At 36.1% G+C, this 17822-nt stretch overlaps 1 protein-coding gene across 1 annotated transcript in view; it reads right to left on the bottom strand.

The window, feature by feature from the left end:
- The window catches only part of LOC150107708 (ubiquitin-associated protein 1), an 84496-nt gene extending 67165 nt beyond the window's left edge, over positions 1-17331 (bottom strand). The window contains exon 1 of the mRNA XM_090391483.1: positions 17059-17331. The gene's annotated coding sequence lies outside the window, so the exon portion shown is untranslated. The remainder of the gene's footprint in view (positions 1-17058) is intronic.
- Between the last annotated feature and the right edge of the window lie 491 nt (positions 17332-17822).

The raw sequence follows: 17822 nt of genomic DNA, 5'->3' as shown, positions 1-17822 counted from the left end.
AATAAATACAAATTATCTTTGTCACCTTAAAATTATAGTAAGCATGAAAATGATTTGTGAACTGCAAATCATAGCACTGCTTCACCATATAAACAACATCACCAAAGAAAATACTGTATTTGCCGGCGTATAAGATGCACTTTTTTTCTTTGAAAATAGGGCTGAAAAACAGGGTGTGTCTTATACGTCGATACTCAGTTTTTTATTATTTTCGTTTCTGGAAATTTTCTCTGTTCCGAGTTACGTGATTTCTTTATTGCTTCCTTGTGGTGTGTGAGAGCATTCCAGTTATGTAGAGCAGTGTTTCTCAAACTTCAGACATCCGCGTTCATATGATTGGTGTGGTATTAACAAAAGATCGTGCTACTAAATGACAAAGACAAGCCGACAGTTGAGTTGAAATGCTAATTTTCTTCAACCGAATTCCTTGTATAATATCTAAAACACATTCACTAAATATTTCTTCGTTTTAACACGTTCATTCAAACAAAACCATATGTTGCACTGGCAACATATGGTTTTGCTTGAGTCATACAGCATTTTCTGTGGGAGGAGGCCATGCAATTCATTAGTTAGTGCTGTTTTTATCCCAGTTGTCTCTAATTGCACTGTTTGTTGAGAAACATATTGCACAGCCTGCAGATGTCTCTGTACCTTATTCAGTGATACAATAGGAACGTTTTACGATCTCGAACTTCTCAGATACATTGAATTTTATTCTATGCATTACTGATGCATAGCCGAAAATTTCCACGGACCCCCATGAAGACCATTCACGTACCTCTGGGGGTACGAGTACCACACTTTGAGAAACACTGACGTAAAGTTCAGTGGATGGGCATGCACTGTCATTGATGATGACAGCTGTGTCTTGTTCGTTTAAACTTTCTAATTGTTGCCACAGTTGTGAACGGTGATAAATTTCTGCCGTTAAATTTTCTCTAAATTTCTTGGCAAATTATGGCTGAAAAACGTCGGCATTGTTACAATATTGCATACAAGCTACATGTGATTGCGTATGCTAAAGAACATGGAAACAGAGCTGCAGAGAGGCATTTCGGACCACCCCAACTGAGAGAAAATGACAAGAACTTGGTGGAATCAGGAAGAGGATTTAAAAAAAGCAACTCACAGTAAACATAATCTACGAAGTGGAACTGGAAAGTGGCCAGAACTTGAGGCAGAACTGAATACTTGAATTTTAGACCACAGAAAAGTGGGACTTTCAGTGTCTACAAAAATGATTATTCATCAAGCGAAATCAATAGCCGCTAACAGAGGGATCGCCAACTTTACTGGATCAACATCATGGTGTTCAAGATTCATGAAGAGAAACCAGCTATGTATGAGAACTAAAACAAAAATATCACAAAAGATGCCAGCTGAATATGAAGAAAAACTGATTGAATTTCATCGATTCGTCATTAACGCAAGGAAACGAGAAAATTTTGAAGTTGCACAAATAGGAAACATGGACGAGGTTCCGATGACTTTTGATCGGGACAAAACTGTAGATTCCAAGGGCACTAAAAGTGTTACTATTAAAACTTCGGGGCACAAAAAAACTCATTACATGGTTGTTTTATCCTGCTGTGCTGACTGAACAAAATTGCCGCCACTATTGATTTTTAAAAGAAATATGCTACCCAAAGAAAAACTGCTTAAAGGAGTGTTTGTACATGTTCACGCAAAAGGCTGGATGGATGGAGGAGGAATGAAGTTATGGATAGATAAAATTTGGTCTAGGTGCTCTGGTGGACTGTTGAAGAAGCCTGTCATGCTAGTATGGGATCAGTTTCGTTCTTACAGAACAAACAATGTTACAAATAAACTCAAGGAATTGAAAACTCGGTTAGCTGTAATTCCAGGAGGTGGTCTAACTAGTCAGCTTCAACCTTTATATGTCTGTATTAATAAACCATTTAAGGGATTTATGAAGGAGAAGTGGAACAGCTGGATGCAGTCTTCAGATTTTAAGGTTATGCCATCAGGAAGAAGGAAGGGGTCTAGCATTTCGCAAGTTTGTGAGTGGGTCAAAGCTTCATGGGATGCTGTGAAAACTGAGACAGTGGTTAAATCATTTAAGAAGTGTGGAATTAGTAATGCACTGGATGGTACAGAGGAAAATTTCTTGTATGAGGACTCAGATTCTGATTTAGAAGAGGTTTCAAGTGTCTCTTCATTTAGCTCTGGAGATGAATTTTTGGGTTTTAACGATTAAAAGGTGGGTACTCTTTCTTAGTTAGATTAGGTATTTGTTGAAAGTGGACCTACTTATTACTTTATATTTAAAATACTGTAAATTCATTATAATATTCAGTGATAAAGTTTTTTCCCTAAAAAATGTGTACAAAAAAGGGGGTGCGTCCTATACACCGGCAAATACGGTAATTTAATGAACTAATTATTACTATTATTATTACTATTATTACGGGCAACTCCAGGGAGTCATTAGACTCATCGAGGGAGGCCCCAAATCATATTCATCACAACTATTTGACATTCATACAGTATCCATCATACCTCGCCTTAAACTCATTCACTGTCACAGCATCCACTACAGACTCAGGGAGCGCATTCCACTCATTCACCACTCTAAAAGTAAAGAACCCAGCTCTAACACCTTTACTAACCACACTTTTGCCCAGTTTCCATGGATGTCCCCTAGTCCTCCCACAACCAGCCCTGTTCTCAAAAATATCTTCTGAATTAATTTTATAGAAACCCTTCAGTAATTTGAATGTCTCAATCATATCTCCCCTCCTCCGCCTATCAACCAATTTTTGCAACCCACAAATCCTCAACCTGTTCTCATACGGTTCATTCCACAGACCTGCTATCATCTTGGTCACTCGCCTCTGGATCCTCTCCACCTCCTCCCCATCAAGAAGAAACCTAAGTGACCAAATCTGAGCACAGTAGTCTAGATGGGGTCTTATCAAGGCTCGATAGAGAGGAACAATAACCTGCTTGTCTCTGCTTTTCAACGTATTCCTCAGCAACCAAGTGATTTTATGAGCTGTTTTGGTCACTTTTGCAATGTGTCCCCTAAATTTCAATTCCTTATCCACCAACACTCCTAAATCTCGTGCCTCATCAATTTCCTGGAGCAGGGTTCCACCAATGCAGTAAACTGCCGCCAATCTTTTCACCCCAAAGTGCATAACCTTACATTTTGCCACATTAAACTGACATCCATTCTCCTTAGCCCAGACCTCCAATCTATCCAAATCATCCTGCAAAATTTTGACGTCATCTGCATTCACTATTGCCCTACCCAACTTCGCATCATCCGCAAACAAATGAACTGTTCCTCTCAGATCATTTCCTATATCATTTATGAACAAATTAAACAGCAGTGGTCCAAGAACAGATCCTTGTGGCACACCACTAGTCACAGGCCGTCTTGTGGACTCCACTCCCGAGTAAACCACTCTCTGATATCTCTCCGTCAACCACCCTCCTATCCATCTCACCAACCCCATGTCCATTCCCATATGCTGCAATTTACTGATTAGAATTCCATGTGGAATCCTGTCAAAGGCCTTGGCAAGGTCCAGCAGAATCACCGTAACCGTAAACCCATTACCCTTATCCAGTTCAGCCGTCACTGTGTTATAATACGTGAGCAAGTTACTGAGGCATGACCTACCCTTCACAAAACCATGCTGTCCCCGATACAGTATCCCATTTTCTTCTATCCAATCTTGTATTTTCCTCTTGACTATTTTCTCTAAGACCTTGACAATGATTCCTGATATGCTAATCGGTCGGTAATTTACAACAGCAGTCTTGGAACCACCTTTATGCAGTGGAACTATTTTCCCCTCTTTCCACCCGCTCGGGACTAACCCAGACCTGAGACTCAAATTAAACAAAATGGTCAAGGGTACTGACCATTTTGTTTAATTTGATTAATATTTTGCTGAATTTCTAACCAGAATCCTCAGAGCACATCCAATATTATGTTTACCATAGCATTAGATCATATAACATAACAATGAATTAGATAGTTGCAAAAACAATTCAAATTGTAATAGAAAGGAACTAATGTCCTAACAAGATGTCCTGTAAGGGCAGGATAAAAATCCAGTTAATTCAGAACAGTCAGGATAAATGTTTGTGATCTAAGAATGATGGTTTCCCAGATCTTTGTAAAATTAATGTAGCCATATTTGTTTGTTAAGATTTAGGGAGTGCTTCATAGCCGATGCTGATTTGCTGCAGACATTCCAGAATGTGCAAGAGGATGAAGCTAATCCTTAGGAGAACAGACAGAGGCTGCTAGTTGAATGTATCGTTGAAAGTGGTATGGAGATTATATTTGTTTATATCTTGAGAATATATCTTGTCTTCTTTTATGAAAGAAAGACTACAATTCACCTCTCCTCACCTTTGTTAATATCCAGATTGCCACATAAAATCAGATCCCCCCAGACTAATTTATATGCTTCTCCTGCAAGCTACATTGATAGCAATGACTAAACTGCATTAATTATGCTAACAAGATGCCCAGTAGGGGCAGAATAAAAATCAAATTAATTCAGAACAATCAGGGTAAATATGATCTAAGAATGAGGGTTGCCCAGATCTTTGGAAAATTAATGTAGAGAAAGGATGAGAATAGTTTTGCTGCAATCTTGTGTGTTGATTACAGGAGGGGGTAGGAGAACATGCAGTATTTTAACTATGTTATAGATATCTAAATGAAGTAGTCGGGGCTGGATCACGAAAATACTGCAAATAGCCCTGGCTCTATGCGTGAGTGTTTTGAGGTTGCCATACTGTTGGAATGAGATGGTGTGATTGCTTGTGTAAGTACTTTTCAGTGTGTGTGGCGGGGGGGGGGGGGGGTTCCTATAAACAGAAAGGGATAATAAACCATTTGGTAGTTATATAACTAGTGTCAAGGAAGGGGAGAAAGTTACTTTTTCTATAATAAAGTATATTTTACGATGTTGGCTGTTTAAGGTGGATGGGAAAAGTCATCTCAGCCGCTGATTTGCGAATAGGGTATTCGCTCTCCTTGGACAAAGAAATGGTTCTCATCTAAGAATATGACTTTCTTTTACTTCTCAAAAGCCCAATCTTTGCATACTTTTTCCCACTGGAGCCTCTTTTTCTGCATAGCCTTCATTAAACTGGTTAGCTGAGTGGTTAGCATATCCGCTCTCCAGCCATAAGGCTGTGGGTTCGAATCCTGCCGTGGGCATGGATGTTTGTGATTGCCTGTGAAAATACTAGTGGTGATGGTCGGCGGTAGTGGTGTTGGTGTAGAATGGAGAGTTGTAGGGTAGGTGCCCTCCCTCAATGAGTCTTTGGACTCCCTGGAGGTGTTACATAATAATAACATAATAATAATAACAGTTGCTTCTTTTTTGGTCTATGGGCAATCCTCCCTACTTCCAACAATCTTAGACGGACTGTCATGTCAGAAACATTAATTCCACTAGTTGCCAAGTCTCTATTTAAGTCAACAGCAGACAATCTTGGATTCATTTTGCTTATTCTAACTAGTAAATGATCTTGAATAAGTGTAGTTTTCCTTTTTCACCCACAATTTCCTTTTCTGTCAGGAGAAAAAAATACCTGTCTCCCTAAACTTCTTTAAAATTGCATTAACAGTAAAAAATGTGTCTTGGCCACAAGGCCAAATAGCAAACACATCCTCTAAGCAGCACAGCCTATTGGTTTATGATGTGTTGAGTGCTTGATTTATTAAATTCCATGTAAAAATTGGCTAGTGGTCCCATCCATAAATATTCATTTTTTTTAATTCATATTTTAAAATATGAATAAAAAAAAATCTTGTTTTTTAAAAAACAAGATTTTTTTTAAATATAAATTTGAATAATTCAAGTATATTAGAAGAAAAATATGGCTTCATAAGGTTAGGGGTTCATGTTATAGTTCATTGTAAACAAAGAAGTAATATCAAAGCTGACTATGATGTCTTGATCTTTCAGGATAAGATTTGTTGAGAACTAGAGAAAGAGATACAGTAGCAAAAAAATTAATCCAAGCATTCACATTTTAAAGAATAATTTTAATTTCGCAAGAAAATAAGTAAAAAAAATGCAACTCCAATTTTACCTAATAAATTCTATGTGCTCCTCTGTTCCTAATAAGTTCATTAATTTGTTTAGGAATGGACTCTACCAATGTAGCACATATATTTCTTATTTCTGCATCTCAAAGCCATACTTTTATAATGGATAGAAATTTTCCACACAATTTAATTTTCCAAGTCTCTTTATCACTATGGCCCAAAAATTTTCTATTGGATTAATGTCAGGAGAGTTACCTGGCCACTGAAGTAATTGGATGTTATAATTTTTGAGGAACTCTATTCACTTTTTTTGAAGTGTGGCATAGAGTGAGATACTGCTGGAAGATGAGTTCTTTGTCTTTCTGGATCTGTGGGACCACTCCTTTCTCCAATATTTTTATGTACTGGTCACTTTTCATCATACCATCAACAGGCACAGGTGATCCTGAACTATCATGTGTCAAACAATCCCAGAACATCTTTTTAGCTGGGTGTTTAGGAGCTTGTTGAAGGTGGATGGGAAAAGTCATCTCAGCTGCTGATTTGCACAAATAGGGTATTCGCTATCCTTGGACAAAGAAATGGCTCTCATTTGAGAATATGACCTCCTTTTAGTTCTCAACAGCCCAATCTTTGTATACTTTTTCCCACTGGAGCCTATTTTTCTGCATAGCTTTGTTAACAGTTGTTTCTTTTTTTGATTCTGTAGGCAATCCTACCTGCTTCCAACAATCCTTTGACAGACCATCATGTCAGAAACATTAATTCCACTAGCTGCCAAGTCTCTATTTAAGTCTACAGCAGACAATCTTGGATTCATTTTGTTTATCCTAACTAGTAAACGATCTTGAGTAAGTGTAGTTTTCATTTTTCGCCCACAATTTCCTTTTCTGTCAGGAGAAAAAATACCTGTCTCCCTAAACTTCTTTAAAATAGCATTAACAGTCACCAAACCAACACAACACTCATTGGCAATTTGTCATTGAGACATGGATGTGTGCTGAGAAAGAGTACATATTTTTGAACACTTTCTTGGAGATGTATCCATTTTATAGCTACACAAAATGAATAAACACTACAAATGTCAACTTGTTGACATTTGTAGTGTTTAAATATGCACGACACTATTAATAAGCATGGTACAGACAGTTAAGACGTGCTGTACTCAACTAAAATAATGAACTAAAACCAAAACGATATTATTGTGAAGTGAAACAAACAAATCTAAACCAAAAACTTGATGAAATTTCGGCTTGTTCAGATTAATTTGTTTGCTACTATAGTTTGAGTGACAAGATTGCTTTAGAAGAACAAAACGCAAGAACTGATCAAATCAGAGATCTCACAACCAAACCAACTTGAAACCAACAGATTATGCTTAATATTATAACTGGTATATTTTATGCAACTGACATAAAAGCATAAAATGTGTATAGTTATTAACAATAATCATAATGATTTTTACATGTAAACATGGTATTATTTTACATTTACTTCTTTTGTGAAGATACTGCAGAGAATATTGAACAATGTTCTTTCTAATATTTCATTCTGAACATTCTGCAACTGATAATTTCTATTAATTTTTCTCAGAAATCTTATATCTGTGGTCTCTAGTCCCTGAACAATAGTACACTGTAACATATATATAGTGCTAGTTTCTCTCTTATTCCATATAAATTTATTCAACACTACCTATTTCCAAATTTAACTTGCCATCTTCACTAAAAACAAAATTTCTTAAAAAAAAATATTTCCAACATCTACTTCAATATTCATGGCTTCAACACAAACAAAATTATGTGTATATATGTATTTAAGCCAGCTCTGTTTCTCATATAATGACAATTAGAAGCCCCCCCCCCTCTTAAACAATTCCTTCTGTTTAAGAGTGGGGGGGGGGGTTCTGTATATGCACATTTGTCAGGTTGGATATTCATTATTCATGTCAGAGAATGCAAAACCTAGAATCTTTCTTTTATAATGTGCACTAAGTCAAAATTTCCTTATCACACCTTGCTGTATTGATTTGCTGACCACAAGGTATTTTTGAGGCTCTGAAGCACAATTTTAAAGCTGCATGCTAATTACCCATAAAGCGGGATGATTTTCCTTGGAAACTTCCAAGATTCACAACTCAGACTAGCTTCATTTCAACTAATCAGGATGGCCATTGGTTAATGATGATTTGAGATAAATTGTCCATTTACCCACTACAATATGGATGATCCTTAATATCTCATATCTCTTCTTAACTAGCTCTCATATCTTAGCAACTCAGAACATAATCTTGTGCATGTTTTGTTTCCTTTTCTCTGAAACATCCATCTTCCAGCCATTCTCAGTATCATGTCATCTGGTACTATTCAGATGATACTATTTTAATATCGACCAAATATGAGACTGGCCAAGAGTAACTACCATCCACTATACCAAGAATGGTTCATCTCAAGCCTCCTCTGATCTTTTACCAGAAAACATCAGAATAATCATTCATGCCAACAAGTGTCCACATCCAGAATACAGTATCCACTACTGTGCTCAAAATTTATACACGTGTACAGAATTAATACCCAGCTTATATGCTGTTCATACAAGCAGTCACACTCATCTAGCATCTGTCAAACAGCATGGAAAAATGCCTATATTCAAAAAAAAAAAGAGATAAGACTCAGGCTGCCAAACTATCATCTAACTCTAACTCCTTCAAAACAAATAACAATTATCAAGTCAACTTATTGATTAACTCAAAGCCCACTAATTGAAATAAAAAACAGATTCACCCACACACTCTCTCTCATCCTCCAATAGCAGATCTCCTAGCCATTCTCACCTACCTTTTGATACAAGTCATGGAATGGTTTAGAGAAACCTAACTTGTGCAGCCACTGTTAACATTTTCAGAAAATCTGATCCGATACCTAATTATCAAACTACCATCCTATGTTTGCCTTCCACTACAACTGACTCTCTCGTCCTCCAAGAGCATATCGCCTAACCATTCTCACCCATCTGTTGATACAAGTCATGAAATGGTTTAGAGAAACTTGTGTAGTAATTAAAATTATAATAATGGAATTAACTCGCATAAAATATTATTTATTAGTAGAATTTTTGCTCGAGTCTCACAGGCATTTTCAGTACATGTAAAAAGATAATTAAACACTGACAATTCCAAAAGGCACCACCTAAGTAGCTAATGTAAGATAACTAAAAAAGGTCAATAAATTTCCTAACTTATTTAAAAAATAATAATAAATAAATAAATAATATATATATATATATATATATACACACAATTAAAAAAGTCAGGAAAGATTAGCTGATTTAAAAAGTAATATCTCCCACAAAGGGAATAGACATAGACCATCGGATCTGTTTAGGTCAGGAGAGTGAAGTCAAGTTTCACGTTTTTTTATAAAGCCGTTCCATGAGGAACCAACTTTCGTGAAGGACTCTTGTCTTGTTCCAATGAACTCTATGTCTAGTGTTGATGGCATGCTCTGCAAGTCCAGACTGTTCAGTTTAAGGTATTGAATATAAGACTGGTGTTCTTCTAGCTGAATAGAAGCAGATCTTTCTGTTTGTCTGAAATAAGATAATCCACAAGAGCAAGGAATCTGGTAGACACCTGGATAACTGAGATGTGAAACCTTGTCCTTTAAAGAAGTGAGAAAGGTGGAGATTTCTCTGATTGGTCGAAAGGTAACAAAAATTTTAAAACTTTTGCTATGCATTCACTAATGCCTTGCACATAAGGGATATATACACATTATTTCTTTGGTATTTGAAGAGGAAGATATATCAAAACTACTCAAAGCTCTTTTGATGAAGGAATTCTTATATCCATTAGATAAAAAAGAGGAAATAATATATTGCAATTCTTTATGTAATAGTTCATGTGAAGAACAAAAGGAGTGGGCCCAATGAACCAGTGTTTTACTAGTTCCTGCCTTTTGACTGGGATGGTGATGGGATTCAGCATGGATATAATGGCCTGTATGAGTCTTCTTCTTATAGACTGACAAATGTAGGTTACCATCTGGTTTACCACCTACATTTCTCTTCATATACAAAAGAAATAACACATTCCTATCCCTTATGTGCAAGGCATTAGTAAATGCATAGCAAAAGTTTAAAACCTCTAAATATTTTTGTTGCCTTTCGACCAATCAGAAAAATCTCCACCTTTCTCACTTCTCCAAAGGACAAGCTTCCACATATCAGTTATTCAGGTGTCTAACCGATTCCTTGCTCTCATGGGTTATCTTATTTCAGACAAACAGGAAAATCTGCTTTTATTTGGCTAGAAGAATACCAGTCTTATATTCAATACCTTGAACCTGAACAGTCTGGACTTGCAGAGCATGCCATCAACACTAGACAGAGTTCATTGGAACAAGACAAGAGTCTTTCACAAAAGTCGGTTCCTCATGGAACGGCTTTATAAAAAAACATGTGAAACTTTACTTCACTCTCCTAACTTAAACAGATCTGATGGTCTGTCTATCCCCGTTGTGGGCGAGTATTTTTAAATCAGCTAATCTTTCTTAACTTTTTTAATTGCGTGTATATATATATATATATATAATTTATTTATTTATTTAGCTTTTTTTTTTAAAAAAAAATAAGTTAGGAAATTTATTGACCTTTTTTAGTTATCTTACATTATTATTATTATTATTAAACAAGACCTCATGGAGTCAAAGACTCATCTAGGAGGTCCTTTTATCTTACACACACATCTCATCATACCGTGTCTTAAACACATTCAAACTACTTGCAGACACCACGCTCTCAGGCAAGGCATTCCAATCACTCACAACTCTGCACGAAAAACACCTGCCTCTCACTCCCTTACTCACACCCTCCTTATACAGTTTCCAGGGATGACCTCTGGTTCTCCCCTGATCTCCCACTATTCTCTGTAGAACTTCTCCACCATTGATCCTATAACAACCCCTTACCAACTTGTAGGTCTCTATCATATCTCCCCTCTTCCTTCTTTCCACGAGACTCTGCAAATTACATCTTTTCAATCTTTCCTCATACTCAACATTCCAGAGGTTAGAAACTACCTTAGTCAGTCGCCTTTGGACCCTTTCCAACATCTCTTCATCCTTCTGAAAACCCGGTGACCAAATCTGGGCACAATAGTCCAAGTGTGGCCTAATCAAAGCCTTATACATTGGAACAAGTATCTCCCTACTTCTACATGTCAGTGTCCTCCGCATCATTCCCAGAAGTCTTTGTGTTGTCTTCACAATTTTGGTGATGTGTCCCCTAAATTTTAGATCCTTATCCACTATCACCCCCAGATCTCTTATTTCCTCTACTTCCAACAATATATTCTCACCAAGCATAAATTCTGCATCCCATCTTTGTTTTCCAAATTTTAAAACCTTACATTTTGCAACATTGAACTCACATCCCCATTTGCTTGCCCAATCACTCAATTTATTCAAGTCTTCTTGCAAGGCCACAACATCTTCACTACTCTTTATGGTTCGTCCCAACTTTGCATCATCTGCAAACAACTGAATATCTCCATCCAAATCTTCACCAATATCATTAATATATAAGTTAAATAGTAATGGCCCTAAAACAGACCCCCTGAGGCACTCCACTAGTGACTTTCCTTTTCCTGGATATTGCACCCCCATACACAACTTGTTGATACCTATCAGATAGCCAGTCTCCAATCCAATGCACTAATCTAATATCCAACCCCATCGCTCTAGTTTGACTGTCAACTTATCATGAGGTACTCTATCAAAAGCTTTTGCGAAATCCAAGTATATTACTGTGTATCCTTCTCCTCTGTCCAATGAAGCAGTCACTTTATTGTAATAAGTAAGTAGATTACTAAAACATGACCTTCCTTTAGCAAATCCATGCTGTCCATCAAAGATTATACCATTGTTGTCAACCCAACTCTGGATCCTAGTTCTCACAAGCTTCTCCAACAACTTAACCACAACACCTGACACACAGATAGGCCTATAGTTTGATGCTTGAGTTCGATCACCTCCTTTATGAAGTGGCACAATCTTGCCCTCCTTCCACTCTTTAGGAACTTGACCAAGTGCAAGACTCGTATTAAAAAAATATGTCAAGGCAGGTGTCAACTCTCTGGCACACTCCTTCAGAATACATGGTGATATATTATCAAGTCCCACAGCCTTATTTACATCTAGTTTACTCAACTCCCCAAACACCTCTTGCTCACTTACAGTCAGTCTCTCCTCCCCATCATCAAATGCTCTTAATCTCTCCATGAAGTCACATTCACAAGATTGAAAGATCTTTATGAATTGCTCATTAAGTATCTCCACAACACATTCTGCAACAGCTGTCTTTATACCATTTCTTCCAATCAATGTCATCCTTCCATAATCATTCTTTCTTTTGCTGGCTACATATCGAAAGAACTCCCTAGGATTCTTTTTGGCTTCATTAGCTAACTGCTGTTCATACCTCTCTTTAGCTACTCTCACCAACCAAGTCACTCTCCTTGCCTGGTCTTTGTAGACCTCATGAAATTGGTTACTTCCACTTCTCTTATGCTGTCTCCACAATGCCTTTTTTTTCTGTATTGCATGCTTAATCTCTTTATTCATCCATCTCACACCTACCTTATTTACCCTTCTCACCCGTGGTATACATTTAGACATTGCATCTACTAAATAGTTTTTGAAAATTATAGGCACCACCTAAGTAGCTAATAAAGGCACCACCTAAGTAGCTAATAATTAGCTACTTAGGTGGTGCCTTTTGGAATTGTCAGTTATTGTTTAATTAGCTCTTTACATGTACTGAAGATGCTTGTGATACTCAGGTGAAAATTCTACTAATAAATAATATTTTATGTGAGTTAATTCTGTTATTATAATTTTAATTATATGTCTACTCACTCACGGTATTTCCTTAATGGAACAAACTTGTGTAGCCACTCTTAACATTTTCAGAATATCTGATCTGATACCTAATTATCAAAAAACCATTTTATGTTTGGCTTTGACTGTAACTGAATTGCCAGTTTCCTCTCTTCAGATTTCTCCACTACTGCTGTAGCAATTTAGCTTTGTACCTCTTCCCATGTTCTTCTATTTATACATTAATGACTTTCTCTCACTAACCTGAAATTGTATCAATTAGATATTTAGTTTAATCCTTTATCCAAGTGTAAGCAAACAAAGTTTGCTTACTCTTGAAGATACTTCAGGCACAAACTTCGTTTGATTATACTTGGATAAAGAATTAAACTAAATATATAATTTATAGTCTAACCAAGTGAAAAAACTTTCAACATCTTTCTCTAATCCAGTGAAATTGTATCCATTAGCTTTATTGAAGAAAGCACACCCCCAAACCAGTACAAGGTCAATCTAGTGAACTTCAATGCCACCAAACACAGCTGTGTGATACTTCTAAAAAAAAACACTCACTCACTATATTTTCCCTTATCTTTCATAACACTCAAATCACTTTTCCTTACCTTTGATTATACTTGAGATCCCTAGTCACAATGAGATATCTCTTCATGGGTGATTTACATCTTTAGTCTTATTTAGCACAAATATATCACATTGACAACTTTCAGTCTTGCACCCCTTCTCTTCAAGATACTAGAGATGTAAATTGTACAACTCTTAGCACAATATAAATCTCAAATTCCTTGCTAAAAACTTAGAATGCCGTTCTCACATTACAGATAATGCACCAAAAACTTCCATATAAATACTCAATGCTATCCAGAAGAGGACCTGCTTAACAGAAGCTACCTCCCTCTCAGAAATTCATTCCAAATCACAATCTCATAGCGCATTTCTTCCTTACACCTTTTCTGTAGATATTTTTATGGGTGCCTTCCACCAGACTGGACAACATGATTCTTCCACTTTCCTCTAATCATGAACAAACTTCTTGTTGTGCGTAGAAAGCCCCCCCCCCCCCCGACTTGGTTACAAAGTAAATTATACTTGCCAAGAAATTCTATTCTTGTTTATTTCTTTACCCAAGTGTAATGACAGTCGGTAAAAGTATACAATGAATAGAAATGTCTTTATTTTTATTCATCTTCTGGCTCATTAGTGGTCACTGGTTCTGGTTTCTGCTGAACTGTCAACAAAGGTCAAAAACAGTCTGGATGGTGGGCCTTCCCATAGTGCACAGCAATATACAAGTCCATAAGGAAGTGTGTGCTTTGCATTATGAGATACTAAAACAACTGATGTGAAGTGAACAGCCTAGTCATGAAGATACTTCCCAGGCAAACTTTGTTTATGCTTGAACAAAGGATTAAACAAGAATATAATTTCATGGCAAATAAGTTTAACTTCTCATTCTCCTCTTTAATTCCAATTACCTCTGTTCTTTGAAATAGCCTTCCTCATCTCAGTTTCCCCAGAGTCTCCAACTGTTCATGAAACATGTTCCTTCTTTTTCCCTACCCACCAGGTCATTCATACACTATACTGTTGTGTTAAAGGGTTTAGAATCTCTTGTGCATGTGTGTGCAGGATGTGTACAGGAGTAATATGAAAAAAAAAAATATATTTTGTCTGCTTCACAGATAATGGATGGCCAAATCAGTCATTTGTCACAGTGAGATGTAGGATAGTTTGTGATTCTGTGAATATACATGTATTCCATATAATGGCTTCACAACATCGAGTAATTATTATTTCTTCCCTAACCTCCATGGAGTTATAACTCATTGTATACTTGTGGTCTCTAAGTTTTTCCAAAATTAATATAGTATATAACATAATATTTTCAGTCCAAATGTATATAACCAGCACTTGGCAACAGTGAACTAGCATAATTCTCATTTATCTACATTTAATAAATTTGTTAGAGAGAAAAACAATTTCTTCTAATTGTCTCCTATTTTATCATAATTTGAAAAATCCCCTCCCCTTCTGTCTCTCCTATAAGATTCTTTTAGCAAATTATGTCTGCCCCCCCCATCCATTTCCATCTATCAATCAACCTCTATAATTTAGATTTTTTTTAATCTATCATCAAGGTATTCTATTCATAAATAATAACAGCTTGCATCAGAGGGAAGTATATGTTCGTGATGAATAACTAGCAATAACTACTGTGATATATAGTATTGAAGTTTCGAGAAAATCTTTGCATGGTGGCGTTTTCAGCTCTTACTTACTAAAAAGAAGTACATGGCTACTAGCAATGAAATAGTACCCTCACTGATGCTAAAAACATCAGGGTAGTTTGGAAAAAAAAACAGTCTAAGGTAGTTTTGCTATTAATCCTCATTTAATACTTCACCTTTGAATTTATTTTTTAAAGTAAAGTTTGAATTAATTTTGGAGTATTTATGGAGTGGTACCATCATTGTCACTGTAAGAATGAGAATGGATATGCTGTAAATTTATACTTGCCTGAGAGTGTGGTGAGTGCAGGGATACAGGGACAGTGAATGCATTTAAGTTGAGGTACAATGAGCTATGCATGTGAGAATGGGACCCCCCCGACAATGAGTCTCCTAACTCCATAGAGGTCTGTTGATGATAATGTCTCATCTGGGTTTCTCAGAGATGTGAAAAAAGTGAAATGGATTCAGGAACAGTGACCAAGATCATGACAGGTCTGTGGGATTCTCCATCTCAGAAACTGAAGATTTGTGGATAACAGAGCTTTTTTAATAGGCAGATAAAGAGACATAAGTTACTCAGGGAGTTTTATAGGATTGATATGGAGGATATATTTTCAGTACATGACTAATGTGAGGGAAAATTAAGGGTCATCCATGGAAATTAAGTAAGACTGTGAATGAGTACAATGGAGTGCCAGTAAGTTTTGAGTGCTTTGTTGGTGAATGCATTCAGTGTAAAATATGACAGGGTGTGATGGCTAGTGTCAATGTGGTAGGTCTCCTGCAATGAGTCTATGCATTCCATGGAGGTGTCCATATAATAATAATAATAATAATAATTTACATTAGCATTAGAAGATCCACAAATTATCAACTAAACAATCCTTTCAGGTTAGTGTCCTGCTAAAAATACTGATGCAGTTATATTTTAGTAATATGCACTTAAATACCAATATAAATCTCCTAGATGACAGAAATTATATAATTTTTTTAGCTAACTCATATGAAATATATTTTTCATCAAATCATTAAAAGTAATCTTCTTGCCACAAATATGCTTGATACATCATGAACATCTACTGCAGATATATCTTAATTTTTGAAACTTTTTTATTTTTCCTTTCCGCTCAAAATGCAAAATTTTCAGTAAAAATTTGTTTGTTTCTATTATCTATAACAGTATAGGGAAGTGAACACACATTAATAGGTAATGTAAAATCTGTACTTAAAACTATTTAAGCTTTACATGTTTGGCAAAATAATACATGAAGCCATGCTGTTTGTGTTTAAAAGCTGCTTCCATTAAGAAGTAGCATATTTCATTCTCCACAGCTGAGGCACAAAACAATCAATATGGTGTTTCATAAATTGTATTACTCATATACGTAGCAAATAATGTCTACCAGAGTAATATGGTTTAACTTTGGCTGTTAAGATAGGAATAATTAATTGTCTGCACACCAAACAATGAGTCTCCCACGATAAGTCTCTTGATTCCATGGAGGTCTGTTGATAATAATAATAATATAACCTGTATATATATCGCTTACGCTCGAGATATAAACATCGAAATAAAAGTGACAAGTTATGCACAAGTGTTTTCTGGGTAAGAAGCTTCACAAGGGTTAGGGCTTTTAAAAATATATGCTTGAATTTAAAATAATATACAAATTTAACCAACGTTACCCTTAGCATATCTACAAAACATACATGACTGTTGACCAAATGCTGAAATTACATACAATACTATATAACTAAACTTCGGTGTCAATAACAAATAAGACTGGAGTAATTTTATTCGTGACATACAACTACTGGTGCCATACGCACATCTGCAAATATCTAATTCAATACAGCTACGTAAAAATTTAGTATTTGTACTTACTTTGTTAAAACAATACAGGTTTACAGCGCAGTTTAATCAGTTAAGATTGGAAGATAAAAACATTTAGCGAAAATGAGTTTAGTATCCTCAACATATCCATTATTCGGAATGGTATAACTTCTAAAGATGAATAACAAAAATAAAGAATCATTTCAAATCACAAAGAAGCGATACAAAACAATTTAAAACATATATGTGCAGTAACGACCAACATATTAAGGTCATTCTACAATTCTGCAAAAATTCCCAGAACTACTGACACAGTTCAGTAAACCAAAAGTATGGCGATGTAAACATGACAGTAATACAACACAGTGTCAGCAGAAATAATCTCACTATAATTTATTTTTTCTCTTTGTAAAAATCAGGTTTTTTTTTTTTTCAAAAACAAGCAACGAAAAGCTTATGTGAACAAACTCTGTCACTTAATTAACAAAATACTCCCAACCGCTGTGCTAACGTGTTTAAAGCTATTCCGAACTGAATAATTTCGTATCACATTCACGGTCAAGTACCCACACGAGTTCGAGCCTACACTAAAACCATAGTTATGGGAAGACGGTTTCATTCAGTGAAAAGCAGTATGTCAATGTAAAAGCATTTGTCAGCCTGCCAATGGTAGATTGGTGTATAAGTTACGGTAGATTAAATCCGAATTAGACTCTCGTCATAACGAGAGAAATTTTTATATGGACTTTTCCAAATGAAGGTGAGTTAGTTAATCTCATGCAGATGCAGCAGGGTTTCGAATCCCAGGAACTTGT

This window comes from Typopeltis vanoorti, chromosome 4 (assembly GCF_054136105.1).
Source record: "Typopeltis vanoorti isolate ZY-2024b chromosome 4, IOZ_Tvanoo_1.0, whole genome shotgun sequence".
Taxonomy (NCBI): Eukaryota; Metazoa; Arthropoda; class Arachnida; order Uropygi; family Thelyphonidae; genus Typopeltis; species Typopeltis vanoorti.
The sequence above is the reverse complement of the archived record's forward strand: the minus strand, read 5'-3'. Positions and strand labels throughout refer to the sequence as shown.